Raw genomic sequence first — 23114 nt, forward strand, 5'->3', positions numbered from 1 at the left:
TCACCTCTAGGAACTCCAGAGAGAAATACAACTGCAACCTTAAGACAGGGACTGACTTGACAGACATTGGACCATAAACCTCTTCTAAGCGAAAAAGAAAACAATTGCCACACACACAAAAAAATCTGACACAATCAAAGGCAGAAAAGAGTGATTATTTGTGGATTGCCTTTTCACTCTGCAGCTCACTTTTCCCTCCCAACGCTTTTATATTGGGGCAATTCACTTGCCAACAGGCAAGAGAAGTTCTTGGGAAAAAAGCCTTTCTCAAGTATCTTCTTTTATTCAACAATATTCAAAGTTAAATTTGCTCATGTGTGTGTTTCAGAAAAGCTAAGGCTTATGAGATAGAGCATTCACGAGCCTGACGTGTCTTGTTTGCATAAAGCAATATCTGGGCTCAGAAACGCTGACTCAGTTCTGCTGCTGTGAAAGACATACGCATGCTTTGCAAATTAAAAACACATTAGAAATTAAAAAGCAACGTGTGACCCAATGTCAACAATATGTGTAACTCATAAAAATGGCTCACCATTCATTCATCAGACAACTTCCAACTTGGGTTAAAAAGACAGTTAACAAGAGGATTCTGGGAAGGACTACAGATCTCTTTTCTAACAAAGGAAGGGTCATATTAACATCTCCCAGCAACAAACTAAAGACAGGGACACTGGTAGATACAGTGGACTCTGCCTGATGCCATCTAGGGTTTTTTTTGTTTTGTTTTTTTAAGCATCTTATTTAAAATCTTCATGCAGCAATAGGTAAATGTAAATTCTAACATTTCATTTTAATTTAATTCTAAATTTAGATAAATACAGTGAAAGGAAATTTTTGAAGAACAGAAAAACAAAAGCTGACTTGGAGGTCACTTAAGAACATTGTGTGATCAATGTCAATTACAGAGATTAACAACTGTTTTTTATAATAGGTATCAAGCAACACAGAGGGCAATCTCTGCTGCAGCTAAATACATTATCATTTTGAAACAGAGTAAATGATTCAAATATCTATGTTAAATCTAAAATAAAGAGGGAAATGCTCAAGAAAAGTTCTGTCAACCATATTTCTAAAAAGAATCATAAGCACATACCATGGCATTTCTTTAAGACAAATATTTTAATTTTCCGTTAAAATTTTTGTACAAAAGGCCTTTAGTTACAATTATTTTTCTTTGAAGTCATTAATGACTCTCCTCTCATTCCCATTTTACTAAAAATATATAAAATTTAAAAGATATTTTATTTTATCTCCTGTGTTGGAATTATTTGTGGGGTAAAAAAAATGTTCAACTTGGTAAATCAACATATCTGTTTCTTAAACATTTTTTAATGTATCCCTCATTTCCCCAAACACTTCAATGTATCTGTACAAATAAACTAGTACAAATATTTCGGAATCTCAGAATTTTCTGGTTTTTATTTTAATGCTGACAGAACAGATCGCATACTAAATAAATAAATATGTACAATTTATATAACTTAATGGAAAAAAGATTAATTATAGATTGCTTATCAATATAAAAAGGACTTGTTCTAATATGGACTTGATCTTTAACCAGGTAATTTTGGTTTTTGTTTAACATACCCTGACCCTAAGTAATCCCCCAAAACTGCTGATCCAAAAGTACCACATCATTCAACACTCTCAAACTTTGGCATTAATACCAAAAAGAGAGACATGACCTTGAAATGACAGTTCCATTGCAGAAGGCTCCCCCCCCAAAAAAAGCCCAATTAAATGACCTACTTTTAAACACAATAGGATCGATATGCATGCAGGAAAAGTACACCCCTGTGGAAAGTTCTTATTGCCTGATTGATCAAAAACAAAACAAAACTTTTCTTTTTTTAACAGCCCCTTCCAGATCACAGTCAGTGCCTGAAATCCACACAGGAAAAAAATCCATCAAAATGAAACCCTAAAAGGGTTTACCCTTCACCATCCTATTTGCACTTCAAAACCCTGTAAGTCCTTCAGTTAAACCCCAGGGCTGAACCATTTCAATAATAAGAGAGGTGGCCAGAGGTGATTTATCTCCCATTTGGCCTCTGGACAGAGCTGTAACGTCTACGAAGCTTCCCTTCCCTGAGTCAAACCCTCCCCCCAAGTCTCAGCCTTCATTTGTGCGGCTTTGGATCTGCAACCTTATAAACAACTCCTATGCCCCTTCCAATCAGATGCAAGAATAGTCTGTAACTCAAGATCTGGATACATTTTCTTGGCAATGCTTTCACAAAATGGAATGCTGCTGAGTAATCAGAGCTTTGAAAATACCAGGTTAAATTTCAGGTTCTCTTTGTTATAACTTGGGGAAGAAAAGAATCTTTCTAACTTTACCTTCTCTCTTCTCACATATGTTAATTGTTACCAGAATTTGTTAAACTTTTTCCAATTTATACCTGGATACTCTGAATGTTTTGGCCCACATCAGCCAACTTCCTGCAGTGATGTTCATCTAAATTTAAATCCTTGCATTGTAAAATATCTTAACAAATCCAAAAAGTAGAGATTTCACAGGTCACACACTCCTGGGTCAAAAAGACCTTAAAAACAGATATCAGACCACTATGACTAACTGATTTATTCTACGCTTGGTATCAAATACGTACTATAACTGTCATCACACAATTTTCCTCTAGTAAAATAAACATCAAACAATGTCAACAGTTATTTAAATTGAAACATAGGTCCCAGAAGTTATCAAATGTGAAACACAATGAAGTTATTCCTTAGAAATGAAGGGTATTTTGTCACTAGACATGAATTCTCTATTTCAAAATTATATTCACATACTCCCTAGTATAGGAAGAGGATGAAATATATATGTACCTTTCCCCTACCATTTAAATGAGAAGTTTGTTTTTCTAATTGATTCTGATAAATTACATCTGAATGCCACAATAACAACTTGCACTAAATGATTCCACTGTAGTCATTCCAGTTTTACAAGTTGAAAACTTTCAAGTCACTAACTTCATGTAGAGAGTCACAGGCAAATATAAATATATTTCACTTAAGCCTAAAATCAGTTAAGAAAAATTTAAAATAATAAAATTAAATATATACTGATACTTAAAAAACAAGAAAAGCACATTTTTGTCAATTAAAAATTATTTCTGTTTTTGGAGGTATTTATCAATAAAAATTATATTTCTGCCATTAAAAGATGCACCATCAAGATCCTTATACCTCATTAGCAAACAGTTTTCATTTTCAGAGCTCCAAGTACCACAAATTCAAGAAAAAACAACTCTCACAGCAAATGACTTTATTACGTTACCAGGTCAATGAATCTTGGATTTGTATTTGAAATAACATAATAATTCAAACTGCATATATAAACCAGGAAAAACAGGTGACTGAAAAAAACTAAGAGACATGCATTTTTAAATCACTGAAACACACTTTGGCACTAATAACAATATTCAGGAAAACAAGTATCTTAAACTACTACATGACATTTAAAAAAGAAAAAAAGCTTTCCTCAGATAATCAACAAGAGTAAATTGATCCACCACAGAGGAAATATTCAATCTTCATTAAATATTTACTCAGTGCAATAGGTTGTTAGGTCTATTTAGACCTCAAAGAAAAAATAGTTCCTGTCTGGTAGGAATCAGGTCTTGGGAGAATTGAATGGAGATAAGAGGCAGTTCCTGAAGTCATGACACTCTATTTCAAATTGACAATGCTAAAAAGTGGAAATATGCTATAAAATGTATAGTACTACTTTGAAATCTGATACAAAGAAAATGATACTTCTTATTAGAGCACTGAGTAATGTATAGAATTGTGAATCACGATATTATACACCTGAAACTAATATAACACTGTATGTTAACCATACTGGAATTAAAATTAAAAACTTAATGAAACAATAGGAAAAAAACAAACAAAAAAGACAAAGAGAGTGATACTTAAGGGACTATTAATTTTAATAAGGTTTGACTGGGCTAAGCAACTTCATTTCCTATTAATGTAGCACAATAAAATTTGGATATTCAAAATCTGCTGTCCCCAACTCTCCCACTCTATAACTGTAGCCCCGTCACCTATTTTCTCTGGGCCTCTTTCCTTATCCATAAAATGGGGCATAAAGTAAATACATTTCTAGACTGAAAACAGTATGGTGATAATGAGGGCAGGGAAGAGATCCCATTCACCGTAGCAACAACAAAAACAATACGCAGGAATCAACTTAATGAGAGATAAGTGACAATATTTTTTAAGTTGCCAAACTTTAGGTGATTTAAATGAAAATTTACACACAGAGAGAAATGTGCTAGGTGTTTTAAAGAGAAGTCTAATCATTGTAAAAATATGTTTCTCAAACAAAATAATAACACAATTCCACTCAAAGTATCAGTAGAATTTTGTGAGGAACATTATGAAAACATCCATAAGGGGTGTTAAAGGAAGATTATCAAAGAAAAGATGGGGAAAAAGTCTCTTCAATAAAGTTTATAAGGGAAGGTGAGTCAAAATAAATGTTAAATCATATTATGAGGAAAGAGCGTTTGGCCATTAAATCTATGTCACTAAATCCAATGAATTTTTTTTGGTTTTCCTCTAACATGTCCTCTTGGTAGATTTCTTGATACTTCCTTTTCTTTGGCTGGATTTCATCTCACAACCTTTCTAGTATTCCTCCTTTCCCTGTGCTGCTTCTCAATTTCCTTTGCACTCCCACAGTACACCACCCAGAAATGAAATGGAGTTCTACAGAGTTTGGTCTGTGGTAGCCATCTTCCAAGATGGCTTCAATGATTCTTGCCACCTGTGTGATCCCCTTCCCCACACTGAATCAAGGTTGACTTGTGTGATCACTAAAATACCAAACAAATGACAGCATGTAATTTCCAAGGTCATAAAAGATATTGCAGTTTCTGCCTTGACCTCTTGAATCACTTGCTCTAAGAGAAGGAAGTCACCATGCTGTAAGGACACTTGAATAGCTCTGTGGGTGGGACCTGAGGTTTCCTGCCAAGAGCCAGGAAACCTGGCCCTCCTTGCCTCCTCTCTGGCACCCTCCAATCATTTCTCTGCATTACAGCACAAATATAATCTGTCAATCCTTTGCTAGAGCACTTCATGGTTTTATATTACTCTGAGGATAAAAATCAATATTGTAAATACCTCTGCCCATCTCTCTTTTTTTTTTTTTTAAGATTTTATTTATTTATTTGAGAGAGAGAATGAGAGACAGAGAGCACGAGAGGGAAGAGGGTCAGAGGAAGAAGCAGACCCCCCGCTGAGCAGGGAGCCCGATGCGGGACTTGATCCCAGGACTCCAGGATCATGACCCGAGCCGAAGGCAGTCGCCCAACCAACTGAGCCACCCAGGCACCCCCCATCTCTCTAATCTTATCCTGCACTGCTCTCTTCCTAAATGCTGTGCTCCAGCAACAATGACCAACCTTTAAACAGTTATGCTCCTTCTGCCTGTAATTTCACCCATCTTATCTTTTACTTTTGCCAATTAAAATCTCCTTATCCTTTTAGATCTCAAGCCTTGCTTCTCTGATCCCCTTCGTCCTTGCTAAAAGCTCTCATAGGACCTTATTCATATCCTTCCTAGCATTTTACTCACTGATGAGCTATATAATTTGTGTGATTAATGTTTGTCTTCCCTCTTAAATTCTAAACTACATGAAGGTAGGGACTATGTTTTTCTGTGTTTGCCTATTATTGATACTACAGCACCTTTGTGGTGTCCTCCTACATAGCAGGTACTCAAATACTGTTTGAATAATTTAATAATTTAAAATGTAGGGTTAGCATGAGAATGAGAAGCTCACTGGAGACAGTCCAAATGAACTTTATTATCTATAAGCATTATTACATGACACCCATAGCTAATATCATACACAATGGGGAAAAACAGAGCTTTCCCCCTAAGGTCAGGAACAAGACAAGGATGTCCACTTTCTTTTCAACATAGTACTGGAAGTCCTAGCCATAGCAATCAGACAACAAAAAGAAATAAAAGGTATCCAAATTGTTGAGGAAGAAGTAAAACTCTCACTATTTGCAGATGATATGATATATATAGAAAACCCTAAAGACTCCACCTAAAAACTACTAGACCTGATAAATGAATTCAGTAAGGTCACAGGATACAAAATCAATGTACAGAAATCTGTTCTATACACTGTTAATGAAGCAGCAGAGAAATTAAGAAAACAACCCCATTTACAACTGCACTAAAAATAATAAAATGTCAAGGATGAAACTTAATCAAAGAAGTGAAAGACCTGAAAGACCTGTACTATAAAACACTGATGAAAGAAACTGAAGATGATATAATCAAATAGAAGGACACTCCATGCTCATGGGTTAGAAGAACAAATATTGTTAAAATGTCTATACTATAAAGTGTCTATACCAAAGTAATCTACAGATTTAATGGAGTCCTTATCAAAATACCAACAGTGTTTTTCACAGAAGTAGAACAAACAATCCTAAAATTTGTATGGAGCCACAAAAGACCCCAAATAGCAAAAGTAATCTTGAAAAAGAAGAACAAAACTGAATTCCAGATTTCAAGTTATATTACAAGGTGAGAGTAATTAAAACTGTATGGTATGATATATTACTGGCATAAAAATAGTCACATAGATCAATAGAATAGAATAGAAAGCCCAGAAATAAACCCACAGTTATATGGTCAATTAATCTTTGATAAAGGAAGAATAAATATACAGTGGGAAAAAGACAGTCTTCAATAAATGGTATTGGGAAAACTGGTCAGTTACATATAAAAGAATGAACCTGGATCACTTTCTTTCACCATACACAAAAATAAACTCAAAATGTGTTAAGGACCTAAAAGTGAGACCTGAAACCATAAAAATCCTTGAAGAGAACCTATGCAGTAATTTCTCTGACATCGGTTGTAACAACATCACTCTAGATATCTCCCCTGAGGCAAGGGAAACAAAAACAAAAATAAACTATTGAGACTACATCAAAATAAAAAGCTTCTGCACAGTGAAGGAAACAATCAACAAAACTAAAAGGCAACCTACTGAATAGGAAACGATATTTGCAAATGACATATATGATAAAGGGTTAGTATACAAAATATATAAAGAACTTATACAACTCAACACCCAAAAAACAAATAATCCAATTTAAAAATGGGCAGAAGACATGAACAGACATTTCTCCAAAGAAGATGTACAGATGGCCAACAGACACATGAAAAGATGCTCAACATCACTATTAGGAAAATGCAAATCAAAACCACAATGAGATTTCACCTCACACCTGGCAGAAAGGCTAAAATCAAAAACTCAAGAAACAACAAGTATTAACGAGGATCTGGAGAAAAAGGAACCCTCGTACACAGTTGGTGGGAATGCAAACTGGGTGCAGCCACTGTGGAAGACAGTTTGGAGGTTCCTCAAAAAGTTAAAAATAGAACTGTTCCATGATCCAGGAATTGCACTACTGGGTAATTACCCCCAAAATACAAAAACATTAATTCAAAGGGATCTATGCACCCTTACATGTTTATTGCAGAATTATCTACAACAGCCAAACTATGGAAGCAGCCCAAGGTCCAGTGATAGATGAATGGATAAAGAAGATGTAGTGTATATATATATATAATGGAATATTATTCAGCCATAAAAAGAATGAAATCTTGCCATTTGGAATGACATGGATGGATCTACGGAGTATGCTAAGCAAAATAAGTCAGAAAAAGACAAATACCATATGATCACACTCATCTGTGGAATTTAAGAAACAAATCCGCAAAGGGAATAAAAAAAGAGAGAGAGAGAGAGAGACAAGCCAAGAAACAGACTCTTAACTATAGAGAACAAACTGATGCTTATTAGAAGGGAGGTGGGTGGAAGAATGGGGGAAATAGGTGATGGTTATTAAAAAGTACACTTATCATGATGGAAAAAAATAATAAAATAATAAAAAAGTATTTTGGAGCTCTTTCTACATAAACACATAAAGATCTTCCTCATTCTTTTTTGTGGCCTCAGAGAATTCCCTGGCATATATATACCATGATTATTATTTTTTTAAGGATTTATTTATTTATTTATTTGAGAAAGAGAGTACACAGAGGGGAGAGGGCAGAAAGAGATGCGGGGAGAGAGAATCTCAAGGAGACTCCTTGCTGAGCTCAGAGTCTGATGTGATGTGGGGCTTGATCTTATGACTTTTAGATCATGACCTGAGCCAAAATCAAGAGTCAGGTGCTTAACTGACTGAGCCATCCAGGTGCCTCTATACCATGATTATTTTAAACTAGTCCCTTAATGATGGATACTTAATTCACAATCTTTGTTATTACTGAAGTTATTATAATAATCAACCCTGGACTAATTAATACATAATTTAGTACTTGGATAAATTCCTAGAAGTAAAATTGCTGGGTCAAAGGATATATACAGTTTTAATTTTGTTAAATATTGCCAAACCGCTCTGGTTTTGTTTTGTTTTAGCATACACAAGGCAGTCTTCATCTCTTCCACACATTAGAAACATTCAATTGTAGTTCAGTTTTTCTAAGGTCCACATCAAGTAGGAAACTGCCAAAAGCAGAGAAAAGCTGGGTTGGAAAAAATCCATGATAATGAGGCAACAAGTGAGGAATGAACTAATGGTTGAACCAATTTACATTCCCATTAGCAATTTATGGATCCCCATACCTTCAACAATATAGAATATTATCTACTTTTGGATCTTTGTCAATTTGACAGATGAAAAATGGTATCTCAATATAGTTTTAGTCTGCATTTCTCTTATTATGGATGAAATTGAGTATCTTTTCAAATGTTCAAAAGCCCTTGAATTTTCTTCTCTGAAATCTCCAGTCTTTATCTGTTTTTAATTTGGCTGTTGGTTTTATTCTTGATTTGTAGGAGCTTTTTATATATTAAAGAATTTTATCCTTTGTGTATGATATGGGGCACAACATTTTCCCCCAGTTTGCCATTTTGCCTTTTGCCTTTGCTTTTTGGTGTTTGCTGTTCTTTTTCCATGCAGACAGTTTTAATTTTTATACAATTAAATTTATCAATTTTTTTTTTAAAGATTTTATTTATTTATTTGAGACAGAGAGAATGAGAGAGAGAGAGCACATGAGAGGGGAGAGGGTCAGAGGGAGAAGCAGGCTCCTTGCTGAGCAGGGAGCCCGATGTGGGACTCGATCCAGGGACTCCAGGATCATGACCCGAGCCGAAGGCAGTCGCTTAACCAACTGAGCCACCCAGGCGCCCGCTTAAATTTATCAATTTTTAAAATGTTAAGGAGTCACATGGAAACACAAAACTCACTTTATCTGTTTAATTAAATAATCTGTATAAGCCAGCGTTTATTTCCTAGAGGCACTAAGAAGAGCAAAGGAGAGTAAGTTAAAGAAAAGAATCTATCTAAATAATTAGAACCCCAAAGATATTATTTTTCTATTTTAAAAAGGAGTTTTTTAGGTTTTTTTATTGTATCATTTTTTTAAGGGAAAAATAGATATTTCCACCTTACCCACTCTCTCTTGCTTTTGCAAAACAGGCAGAAACACACACACACACCACAAAAAACAGGAAGGTGGAGATGAAGAATGGACAAGGGTTTGAAGTAGCCAACAGGAGCCTGGGATGAAATTTTTGAATAAGTAGCTTCTAATCCTAGAGGAAACCAAATGAACATCTTTTGATCCATCTATTTCTTGATTCTGGACTTTAAATTAGTGGAAGGGCTGCATAATTCTGGTAGAGGGGAGAGGACCATAGCAAAAGTGTCAACTATGTTTTTTTTTTTTCCCCCATCCATGTCTATGGATTTTCTCCTTCATACCCCAAATTCCAACTCCCAACCCTTTCTCCACCTCCTATAAATGTTCTACTTTTCTTTAGCCCATAGTTGAAAAATGTGGGACACAATCAGTGTTTATTACTGTCTTTGTTGGTAACTCCTACATCTACATCATTGGCCTTAAAATCTTTTCTGAGTTGCTGCTCTCCACCCAACCTCAATATGTCAACTCAATATGTCCAAAATCAGTATGTCCAAAACAAAACTCATAATTATTAGAGTAAAAGCTATTCCTAATTCCTGATTTCATTATTTTCATTTATTCACCTAGGAAGTACTGTGAACTGTGCTAGGAAGGATAATAAAGGCAGTCCCCAATCTCAAAGCAATCCCAATCTAGAGGTGAAAGATATGTAAATGTGTAAACGTTCACTAGAAGTAGGAACAAAGTACTGTAAAAGTACAGAGATTGTAGCAATTCTGTCCAGAGAAATGAAGAAAATATCAAAGAAGAGATGACGTTTGGGTGGCTTTAAAGGATTTATCAAACAGAACTGGGAGGACTGCTCAGGCCAGTAGAACAGAATGTCAAAGGCATAATGTATTTTAGAAATACTGAAGGTTCATTGTTGGAGGAAGGGGTTGAGTGACAAGTAGGTTGAGGACTCATTGCCCTCCATAACCTGCCCACAACCATTGCCACAATGAAAGAAGCAGAATCAGAAGCAGCAGCCACGACTGTGAGAGCAGGAAGAGACTGGAGATGAGGAAGATGGGAGTCCCATCAGACCACGCAGCCTTCTGGGCCCTCCCCCCATGGCCAGTGGAAAGCCTGGTGATGCCAAGTCAGCCCCAAACTGGAATTCACCTGCATATCCACCATCAGTAGAATAGATAAATAAGTCATTGTGTGTGCATGCAATGGGATACTACACTACAATGAACAAAACTCCTGCTACAGGCAACCTCGATGAATCTCATAAACACAATGTTGACCTCTCTTCACAGAGGTCCTCCAGTATCAAGGGGACCAATGATTACACCCCAACTGAGTCTCCTACCTCCTCTCTAGGGCAGAAGCTCACTCTGGGGAGGCCTAAGCATCAGGTATGGCCCATTGGTCATGGTTGATGGGGGCCAATGCAGAATCTCCTTTTCCCAGACCAGTCCATAAAGGTCCTTCCAGAGGAGGCTTTCCCAAAGTGCAAAGAAAATCCTCAAAAGCTCAAAAGTTGTTTTTTATCAATATCTGCCCACCCAAGGATGGACCCCAGGTTATGGAAGACAAATCTGACCACCCTCTCTGCTGACACTTGGCCAAAAAGGGCCACTGTCGATAGGAGGACCTCTGAGCCTTCTATCATCCAGGTGTCAGCAGACCTCCTGTGTGAGACTGTGCCTTCCCATCCAGGCTGGAAGGAGCCCTCTGTGACCCTAATGGGCATATACTTCCCCGTGGCCCTGTGATAGCTCTGTCAATGACACCCACCCCCATCGATCACCTCCCCCATTTGGGGCTCAGAGCTGTGTTTCATTACTGGTCTGCAGTGTGCACTCCTTTTTTTGATCTAGCCTCCAGAGACTTGCCTACAGAACCCCAACTTTTTTCCTATCACCTGCCTCCTGGATCTTCTTCTCCCTCACCAACTGACTGCTAAACAGGAAACCTCTTTGGTGCTATTTCTTGTGCATGTGTCCACCTAGCTCCTGGTACTGCTCTCGATTCCTGAGAGCCAAGGAGCAGTTTTCTACCATTCTTTTCTTCTAGCTGCTTGTTTTAAGTCCTTTTTATGTGACACCCACCTCCTCCCCTCCATGTTGCTGCTGCTCTGTGAAAGTCACTGGGTTGTCTGACCTGGGGTAAGTTTGGATGACTGGTACAGAGCTCCTCCCTGAAAGGCCACTCTCCCTGCTTTTAGATTTTGTAGTTTCTGTGTCAGTAGCATGATCCCCACTGCTCCGGTCTGTGATCACTGTGCTTTGTGAAACTGTGCATCCCCTTGTAGCCTTTCTCAGTGTCTGTGGCACTTCTGTGACTTCCCAACACTAGAGCAAGGTTTTCTGCCAAAAATGGCACCCTCCAGATTTTCTGCACCTTCCAACATGGGAGAATTGTGAAACTTTCCACAAGACTGCCTCCCTGGTCCTCCCCATTCTTCTCCTGGTGTCAGTTTTTCTGGGTTTGACACAGCCCATGAGATGCCCTTTAAAGCCTCTGACAGGCTTACACCATGTCCTCTCCAGCCCACTTTAGTTAGTCTCATCATTGGGAGGCTACCAGCCCTTCTGTCTGAATCCTGTGAATCTCTACCTGGCCCACCTCTGGGTGGAACCTGGACAGTACTGTCACCTTCTTCTCACCTTCTCCCCCCCACATTCCTGGCACTGGCTGTTTTCTATGAAAACGGCAGTGAACAGGTTCAGTTTTGAATTGGCCCTAAAGAAATGAGTCAGGAATTATGTGGGCAAGAGGCAAGGATGACAGCCATTAGAGAGCTGAGAATAATTTTTAACTTTTTTTTTTTTTTAACTAGGCTCCACACCTAGCATGGAGCCCAATATGGGGCTTGAACTCACAACCCTGAGATCAAGACCTGAGCTGAGATCAAGAGTCGGACACTTGACTGACTGAGCTACCCAGGTGCCCTGAGAATAAATTATTTTTCTTCTTAACATTTTTTTTTTTGTATAAGTAACAAATGTAGTAGAAACAAATAAAAAGTAGGTTGGGGACAGTCTGTAAGGGACCTTATATGCCAAATCAGGAATTTGAATTTTATCCCAGAAGCAGGAGAAAGCCAATGGAAGCTTTCAAAAAATTAACATAATTAGATTTTTTAAAAATAGAAGATAACTCTGACAGTAATATGAAAGTTGGATTAGAGACCAGATAAAAGGTTTCTGAAGAGTCTAGGAGGAGTTGATGGAGATTGTACATAATCAGGGGTGGAAGGAACACAGAAGAGGAGCCCTTCAGGTAGGCAGTTAGAAATTCAGGACTCAAGCTCAGGAGTAAGAACTCAACAAAGAGACCCTAGAAAGAGACAGCTGCCACACAGATAACTGGTATCAGTAATGGGGAGATTACCTAGGGACTGCCATCATAGAGAAAGTATGCAGAATAAGAGAGTCAAGGAGGGAAGTCTGAGAAACACCATCATTTGAGAGTCAAGCAAAGAAAGAGGAAAACCTTTTTGCAGATGAAGGAGCAGTAGGGAGAAGTAGGAAGGAAACCAGGAACCAATGGGGTTGTGAAGGCCAAGGGACAAGAGAGTTTAGAGAAATGGGAGGTAGTCAACAGTTTCAACAGGTAGGGGAGGTCAAATAGGACCAAGAATGAAAATGTGCCATGTAGGAATTAGTCCTTCAAGAAGTGTGGTGAACTAGGACAGAAATCAGGGGGTAGCTGCTGGAAAGGTAGAATGACAGGAAAGAGACATTAGAACAAGAGATGCTCACAGGATGCATTTCTTCCCTCCATGGAAATGGAGAGGTAGTGATACTGAAGAGAGGAGATGATTAATGGAATAAGGTCCTAGAAGGGTAGAGAAAGGAGAGAGGAACAAGATGGAGGATACACCAATGGCAGAACCACAGGGCAGGAGCCTGGGTCCCTGATGACAGCAGAGAAGCTTTAACAGCTATAGACAATTACCCCCAAACCTTGTTTATGCAGGAAAGACAAACTCTGAACTTGATGTTTAGTGTTTCCTGTCATTTGCAGACAAATGTAATCCTAACTGATACAGGAGAGAAAAGTGTTGAAAGAATAAGCAAGCCCCTCTCAAAAGCATGAAGACATGAAATAGTGCAGTATGTTCTGAAGACAAGACCAGTCTGCAATTGCTAGACTATCAAAAGTGAGAGAGGGAATGGTAGGAAAGGAAGATGAAAATGTAGACCCAGGTGTGAGGAGCAGAGACTAGATCCTATGGATAAAAAGTAGCTACATGAAAGCATGTTAAAGAAATGACATGTTCCCATTTCAGCTTCGAATAGATTGTTCTGTGGCAGTCTGGAAGGGGCTCATAAGGAGGCAAAACAGGATGTAGGGGGAGTGCTTAGAAACTTCTACTATAGTCCTGGTGAGAGATCATGATGCCTGCATGGGTGCAGTTATGGTAGGGTTACAGAGGATGGAGAGACCTGAGAAATACTTAGGAATTAAATCAGTAGGAATTGGTGACCAATAGCATGGACAAGTGATTCAGGGTGAAGTTTAGGTCTCTATCTTGCATTGCTTTTCTCCATTCCCACTGTTATACCTCAATTCAGGCACACACTACCTCACATATTAATTCAATAAACATTTATTGAGTGCCTTCTCTGGCCAGGTCCTGCAGATACAATGGTGAACAAGACAGAAATGGTCTTTGCTCTCCTAGATCTTAGGAATATCATTGCTGAAAGCTTCATATGTGATACTTCATTTAATCCTCCAAATATCCTTTAATATAAGTATTACTATGTCCCCACTTTTCAGATGAGGTAACCCAGTCTAAGAAAGTTTAATAATTTACTCAAGGTCACATGGCTTGCTGGTAAGTGGTGGTACCAGGAATCATACACAGATCTACCTTTAAAGCCATGGTTTGGTTTGGTTTGGTTTGGTTTTAGTAGGCTCTACACCTAATGTGGGGCTTGAACTCATGACCCCAAGATCAAGAGTTGCATGTTTTATGGACTGTGACAGCCAGGCGCCCCTAAAGCCATGTTTTTAATCACTTGATTATGTTCTCCCTCATGCAATTACAGACGATGTATTAAATACTGTAACAAGGAGTACAGTGGTTTGGATGATTACAGCCTCCTAACTGGACATTCTTTTTGCATTTGCATGTTTCTTAAGTGCCAACTGGGAAGAATGGTGGTACCTCCTCTAATTGAGGGCACTTGGAGGAAGATGAGGTTTTGAGTGGAAGGTGATACATTCAGGTCTTAGATATATTGATTTTGAGATGGCTATGAAATATCCAAGTAGAGAGATCTAGCAGCAATGTGATAGAAAAATTTGAGGTTTAGAGGGAAGCAGGGCTGGAGATAAAGCACTTGGCATCACTAATACTTAAAGGCCAGCTAAATCAAGGCAATTACTGGGACTCTTCAGGGACTCCTAGAAATAAGAAGAGCAACCTGCTAAGAAAAGGGCAGTTGGGTACAGGCTTAAGGAGAATGGAGTAGATTTAGAATAATTGATTAGAGACAAAAGAGAGGAACTCACCAAGGGCACTCAATTCAAAGATATAATTAAGTTGTATTTAGGGTTAGGGAGAATGAATTTATAGTTGATATCAATCTGCACAGTTGAGGGGTTTTCTCCAGCAGCAATAACCAACTCAAGAATAGGAAAACTTACAAAAATTTTATCATTTTACTCGTTCCTTTCTTTTCTCCCACTCTGATTTAAGACCTTGCCTGTGAGTTCCCAAAGCACCCTGATTTTACCTTTGATCTGCTAATGAACACTTGACCTATGGGTTCTATTTAAGTCCACCTCCCCTTTGGACTTTGAAATCCTCAAAGTTCTTTGAGACTCTGAAAACTCCAAAGTTCTTTGCCTTCTGAAAACCTGTGTTTTTTATCATTTTTATTCCCTATTATGTACTTATTTTATCTCCAGTTTAGACTGCAGTCTCTGAGGGCAGGGATTGTGATTTCCAAGAGTTTTGCAGGAACATCACCACAGTTCAATGCCTCATCCACAAGTATTTCATTAAACATTTGTGGGATTGACTTTAATCTGGAAGCTGCAATGTGGAAACTAACCAACTATCTAATTCTATCAAGCAGTGATTTTTAAGTTTTCAGACTTGGAATAAACAATCCCCTCCTCTCAAACTTTCATTCTCTGTTTTTCATTAAGAGGTAGTTAGGACACCTCCACCAGGTACATAACATTTTGACTTTGGAGTTTGGACCCTACCGACAGCTCTCTAGGCTCTTTGACCATGGAGGAGCTACTAAGCATTTCTGGATCTGCTGAATCCATGTTGGTAAAACTCAAAGGATTGGACCTGATGACTGCAGATGTCCCTTCTTATTCTTAAATCCAAAGATTCAAAAAAAAAAAAAAAAGTGACCAGCACCAAAAAAACAAAACAAAATAAAATAAAATAAAATCCCAAAATTCCATGACCCCTGGAAGACCTTTAAACCACACTTGAGATCACTGCCTTATAAAGCACAATTAAAACATGGATTGCAAGTGAAGTAAGTCAGAGACACAAATACCATATGACTTAAATTATATGTGGAATCTAAAAAACAAAACAAATGAACAAACTAACAAACAGAAACCAGAAATAGACTCATAAACACAGAGAATAAACTGGTGGTTGCCAGAGGGGAGAGGGTCAGGGGGATGGGCAAAATAGGTCAAAGGGATTAAGAGGTACAAACTTTCAGTTATAAAATAAGTAAGTCAAGCACCCAACTCTTGATTTTGGGTGGCTCAGTCACTTAAGCACCCAACTCTTGATTTTGGCTCAGGTCATGATCTCAGGGTCATGAGCTTGAGCCCTGCATCAGGCTCTGTGCTGGGTATGGAGCCGGCTTAAGATTCTCTCTCTCCCTCTCCCTCAGTGCCCCCCCTTTTCCCCCTTCCTCAAATGCTTGTGTGCACGCTTTCTCTCTCTAAAAAATCAATCAATCAATCAATCAAACAAGGGGATGAAAAGTACAGCATAGGGCATATAGTCAATAATATTGTAAGAATTTTGTATGATGACACATGGTAACTACACTAATGGTGAGCATTTCATAATGAATATAACTGTTAAATCACTATGTTGTATACCTGAAACTAATATAATATTATATATCAGCGATACTTAAATTAAAAAAAAAAAATGGGTGCCATGTTTCACAATTGGAAAATGGCGAATAAATCCCTATCTCTATAAAGTTAGGCTACAATCTATACAACATATTATCTCTAAAATGAAGACACTGACATTTATACTTAATTATTGCTTTGACTGCTGATTAAAACATTTAATAGATGCAAGACGTTTTTCAATGGTAGGTTTATCCAAAAATCAAACAAAAGAACACTGTCATTCACTTTGCTAGTAAAAAGAGAAGAAAGCTAGAATATGAAACACCATCTCAGATCTCATATGTACCTTGGTAACACTTTCCTTTTTTTTTTTTTTTTTCAGATGAGAAATCAAAGAGTGTAAGTGACTTACTCAAGGTTACAGAAGTACTAAATGGCAGGCTGGTAGTAGAATCCAAGGCTTTGAATCATATGCCTTTTTTTTTTTTAAACAACCAAATTGGTCAAAAATCTCCTGAAAGACAAAAACAGATGAAGGTGAAATGCCAGTTGGTTGAGTTTAAACAGAGACCCCACTTTGTTCTTTCCAGGTTCAATAATAAACAATTCCAGTGATTAGCATGAAGGACTGGCAGATGAAACATTTGACTCCTAAAGAAAAATATTTGTATTTTTGTACCACAGTTAGTAAATCAATTGTAAAAATTAAAGTAAATGGAAAACAGAGAATTAGCAAACCTAGAACTCAATTTTCCTTCACTCTTTTGGAAGACAGATAGAAAAAACAAAACAAAATCCCCGTGGTTCCCTTCATTAGCAGCCAGGGTAGTGAGTCCCATTGTAAATCCCACTTATAAAGGCTCGTGGCTACCTGCAGAGCCTAGGAGTACCAATCACATTAGTGAAGACACCAGATGACCAAAGGAAGCAGTGAGGGTCTGGGAAAGCTAGTAAACAAAAGGCAGCATTCCAAATGAATGCCATTGCTAGAGTCTGCATTGTAAAATGCCTGGATTTGAGACCCCTAAAGCAGATTAGCTTAAGGCAACAAAAGATTCAAACAAGATACAAAGAGCTCATTTTGACACATTAAGAAATTGTCTTCATTAGATCATCAGGTGCTTAAGTGTAATTATTAAAAAAAAATAATAAATCCACCTAAGTTGTGTTTGAAGAAGTTATCCTAGAAGAACAGGGACCTAAACATAGTTCTTGAATATAACATGTTCGTGACCAAAATACATGAACCAGATAGGCTGGCCTTTTTCCCTTTTATTCTTCCTGACATTTCGAAGGCATGTAATGACTTTAAAATTTGTTATACACACCATTTCAATGTACCACTCTGCTCACGAGCACCAGTACATTAAATACCAACTAGAAAAACTTGAATCTCTCCAACTGTATGTGATTTTTTCTTCCACGTTGTTACCTCATTTACAAAGAAAATAAGTAAAACTTTTAAGTATGAATTGCCAAAATGAAAAGCAGGAAAACATTAGGCCATGGTATAATTTCCCGGACATTTTCCATCACTTCCCATGCTTGTTTGGCTCTTGCCGTAAAGTTTAAACTCAACTACAGTTGAGATGCTTAAATTTTAAAATGTGGAAGGAAAACCTTATTTACTTCCATGTGGAGGAGGCTGATATTTGCTGCTGTTTGTTTTCTTTTGTTTTGAGGGGGGTGTTAGGGAATTATGCTCAATAAACTTAATAACTTCCAATATTGTTTGCCAGTTTTATTCACTAGATATATATAGTGCTAAGCTGAATAATGCTGATGTAAAGTAGAAATAATTACTTATTGAAAGTCCTGTAAGAAGACATGGTTACTGACAAGAAGAATAATATTGGATCAAATGGCCTTCCACTCAACACATTCAAGTGTACAGACCATCAATCAGTCTGAAATTTTACCAATGTATTTAAAGACCACCTATCAATAACAGATAAGCAGACAGGCAAGAAGGGTTCTGATCATTTAAATAGTCCTAAAAGCCTATAAGTCAAATTTGAGGTATAATAATGAGAACCTTTCCCTGTAATTTCTATTTGAAAATCAATTTCTCATCATACCTCCTCAGTTTGATAAATAATCACCCCTCACCAAGAACACAAGTAGTTCAGCTCCCACTTTCCCTTTGAGAGGTACTCCCATTGTTTTGTCAAACCCTAATAGGGTCATAAGGAAGGCTTCACTGACACAGAAGGCAGTGGTTCACACCTAATGGGCTGATGTCACCCGCAGCTGTTAGGCCAGGTGAAAACTTTGACTTCATATATGTTCAAGTGGAAAAACATTGGAAAAGTTCTGTGAGTCTGAACTCCTAACAGCTTTCTGGCTTCACCTCTCCTCTAGGTTTGGAAGTTATATAATCATAACAACATTAGAAAAAGAGTTAAAATTTTTGTAAAATTTATTTAAAAAATATAATCGGGGGTGCCTGGGTGGCTCAGTCATTGGGCGTCTGCCTTTGGCTCAGGTCATGATCCCAGGGTCCTGGGATCGAGCCCCACATTAGGCTCCCTGCTCAGCAGGAAGCCTGTTTCTCCCTCTCACACTCCCCCTGCTTGTGTTCCCTCTGTCACTGTCTCTCTCTCTCTGTCAAATAAATAAATAAAATCTTTAAAAACAAGTGCTGATACAAACCTATCATCCTTTAAACCCTATATGTGCGTTCTTCAAGCTAAGTCACACTATGTTCTCCAACAGAAAAGAACAGGTAAAATGGTCCAAGCTGTAACCAAGATTGTTAATTAAAACTCAAGAGAGAAAGAACAAATGTTACACTGGTTAAACATGAATTTACTTATACAGATTATAAGTATCCTAATTAGAGACTTCTGAGGTCAGAATGATATCCATTATTGAGGTTTGAAAATAATTTTTTAAGTTATTCCTGGTCTACTACAGAAGTCAGACTAAAAGAAAATGTGATTCCTAACTCACTCCATTCTGATTATATACAATTAAGTTCTGGCTTTACTAATTGCATTTTTTAAATGTCAGATTTTCTAATAAGATAAATTTAAAGCTTGGGGTGCGTGGGTGGTTCAGTCGGTTAAGCGTCTGACCCTTGGTTTCAGCTCAGGTCATGATCTCATGGGTTGTGGGATCGACGCCCACATTGGGCTTCACACTCAGTGGAGAGTCTGCCTGAAGATTCTCTCCCTCTGCCCTTCCCCCCATGCACACATGCAGATGATCGCACGCTCGCGCGCTCTCTCTCTCAAATAAATCTTTTTTTAAAAAATATCAATTTAAAGCTTAATCCAGAATGACAACTTTTCATCCAGGAATATGATCTTCACTCTTCCTTATCACTTTTCCTTCCATTACACATCCTGGGAAAAATCTCTGTTGAGAAGCAAAATATAAGGAATTTTCTAATTAATGGAGTTGAGGTATGTGGACCAATGGTATATAAATTGAAAGACAAAGTGCTCTTTATTTTGGGATTAAAAAGTGAATAAACTAAGGAGAACCCTAAAAAGAATAGCAGGAAGATGGGACGCCTGGGTGGTTCAGCAGGTTAAGCATCTGCCTTCAGCTCAGGTCATGATCCCAGGGTCCTGGGATCGAGCCCCAAGTCAGGCTCCCTGCTTAGCAGGGAGCCTGCTTCTCCCTTTGCCTGCTGCTCCCCCTGCTTGTGCTTGCTTTCTCTCTCTCCCTCTCTGCTAAATAAATAAAATCTTTAAAAAAAAAGAATAGCAGGAAAAAAAAACAAGTGATCACAGCTATAGATGGAGATAATCAACAGTCAGGTGAGGTGGGGTGGGTCGTCCTGCCAATTTGGGTGCCCAGAGAGGCTCTTAAAGTCACTTTGCTAGTTGGATAGTAATGGTGGTGATGGTAGAAAGTGCTGAGCAATAAATCAGGAGTCATAGAGGGGAAGAATAGAATGGATGTTCCTATTTGTTTCAGCAACTGCTACAGCATGGGCTGTATTTGACTTGAATGTAACTAAACAGAAAATCTGGCTGGAACTACTAGTAATTTTTCTTGATGAAACCAACGCTCCCATTGAGACACTGTTAAAGCTCAGCATCACTTAGATCAGTGTTTCTCACAAAGTCTAGTTCAAGGACTGCATCAGAATCACCTGATGAACATATTTACCATGTAGGTTCCTTACCCTCTCTCTCAGAGATTTATGAATCACTAGTTCTAGAAAGGACTCAGGAATCTGCATTTTGGATACCCTGGAAAGTGTTGCTAGATTTAGCAAATAGGCAACCCTAACCTCAGATGATTCTATGACATTAGAGTTTGAAAATTACCTCCTTGGAAAAAGGGGGGGGGGGATCAAAATTATATATGATTGTTAAATGGGATGCTTATTTATAACAATTAGCCAGACACATTAAAAAGAAAGGAAAAAACCTCATTGTCTGATCTTAGGACTGGCTACTTGACTACTTTGTGCTTCAATCCCTTCATTTGGAAAATGAAAAAAAAAACAATGATGGTTCCTCCTAAGCCCCCTGCCACTCTAGTTATGCTCAAAGAAGGTATGTAAGAGCACAAGAGAGTTAGAAAAACCATTTTGCCATGACAACAGCAAATTGCTCCTGGGATAAGCATCGTGTACACCCCCACCACTTTTTGGATGCCTGTGGCATTTGACCTTTACCTCTCCCTCTCAGACTGGCCCTAGCAGGGAACAAAAGCATCCAAAAAAAATTAGACACTAGGTTTTTAACTGTAAAACCTAAAAAAAAAAAAAAAATCAATTGGCACACTAAAAACAATCCCAACAATTTCCTGGGGAAATACTATTCTCATAAAACCTCACAAAAATCATTTGGATGAAACATTATATTTGGCATCCCCCCCAAAAAAAACAAAACCCCAACTCCTCTAGGTTTTATATTCCACCACCTCCCAAATAGCTTCTAACCAAGCTTCAAGTAATAGTAATTTGATTCTGTGTTACATGAAGGTTGTATAGCTGAAGAACATTGTGGAATGTTCAACTCTATAATAAGAGGCATCAAGCCTGTGGAATTCTGAGGTAAAGAAGACTGCAAATGACACTCCCATTTCATGGAAAAGTTAAACAGAAAAACTGCAGTATTACTAAATACCAATTATTAAAGTAGTTCACTACAGAAGGGAGGCCAGAAAGGAGGGGAGTTCTGAGTAAGTGGTCTAGGAGCACAGAAGGGTGGAGGTGAGGATAGAAAGACATAAGGGGAGTCTGCAAAGGTAAATTTTCATGATTAGCAGTATCCTGGTGGTTAGTAAATACCCGTGTGCCTCAGAATCACAGTACTGTTGCCTGTGACATCCTGTTCTGGGTTGTCAGTCAGTGTATGCCATAAAGGGAAATTGAAAGATTAGTCACATTAAGAAGAGCTCACACACAAATAAGTATAATCTGTCTTGACTTAAGGGAGACCCAGCAGAATATGTTTGCCTATTCTAGTTTTCTAGCTGTATCGTTGGCATAAGGTCCCGTTGTTGCTTTACTACTAACATATGTGGGAGGCTGGGTCAAACATCATCTGATGTCATTCCCAATATGAGGGCTTTGTTTGTTTCTATATAATGATGTTCTTGGACTGTTAAAACATTCAGAATCTTTCCTTATTATAATTACACAAGTCACTTTACAGAAGGAAGGAAGACACCTGATTCACACGACCAGGCATAGCAAACGGAGCATGTGAACTTTCAACAAAAGAGGAAGCTTTGTACCAGATGTGAAAAAGTAAAGTTTATTTTTCCATTTAGCTTGTTTATTTAGGTAAGAAGGAAGGAGACAGCGGCTGCTTCTCATTCCAAACTGCTCAGGGAATGACTTTTCTTTCTTCTTTATAAATGAACAAAGTTGGCTTACTGCAGTTTCCAAAGGGATCTGGAAAGGAACCAAGTCACTAATGATTACATTTCATCTGTAGCTAGTTTAACCTTTGAAACCTGCCAATCAACAGACAAGACCAAGAGGGAAGGTCAATGCAGCCTTGCCCATCTAGCATTCTCTCACTGTTTGGATAGAAAACAATTTATTAAAGATATTATTTTAAGAAATACAAAGCACATTATAGAGACTATAGCCCAGGTCTTTATAAGATTTGTTTAACAGCTGAGAAACCCTGAATCTTAGGTTAATTTATTTTTCCTTTTAATCATTGTGATTAAGCAGGACAGTGATAAAACTTTTACATTTAAAACAAAATGACCAAAGGAAAACATCCTTTGTCCTTGATTCATCTATCTTTTCACATTATTTTGGTCTGACACACCATTTGTTTCTAGACTAAAGATCTTCTTGGTATATATCCAAGACAAATGCTATCTTTTTCACAAATTATCAAAACATTCCTCTTAATCCTGATGGGATTACATGTTATTAATAAATAATATAAATTAAACCACAAAACAATCATTGATATTTTGATCTTGTATTCAATAGCAAAAAAAATAAAAAACAAAAACCAGGCTACAAAATATTAAATGGCTTTTCCCTCTTCATTTACACATCCATTTAAAAAAATGCTTACCTTCTCTTTTTTCCCCATAATATCCCTTCATCCTGCTTCTTGCAGGA

General features: G+C 37.8%; 1 protein-coding gene across 8 annotated transcripts in view; it reads right to left on the bottom strand.

Annotated features, from left to right (window-relative positions):
• Positions 1-23114, bottom strand: part of GREB1L (GREB1 like retinoic acid receptor coactivator) — a 268425-nt gene that overhangs the window by 152395 nt on the left and 92916 nt on the right. For 6 of the 8 annotated variants that reach the window (XM_032421406.1, XM_032421408.1, XM_032421401.1 and 3 more), the window contains one exon: positions 16971-17072. The exons of the other annotated variants lie outside the window; for them this stretch is intronic. The gene's annotated coding sequence lies outside the window, so the exon portion shown is untranslated. The remainder of the gene's footprint in view (positions 1-16970; positions 17073-23114) is intronic. 8 annotated transcript variants of the gene reach the window in all.

Source organism: Phoca vitulina, unplaced genomic scaffold (genome assembly GCF_004348235.1).
Source record: "Phoca vitulina isolate PV1807 unplaced genomic scaffold, GSC_HSeal_1.0 scaffold24, whole genome shotgun sequence".
In the NCBI taxonomy this organism is placed as follows: domain Eukaryota; kingdom Metazoa; phylum Chordata; class Mammalia; order Carnivora; family Phocidae; genus Phoca; species Phoca vitulina.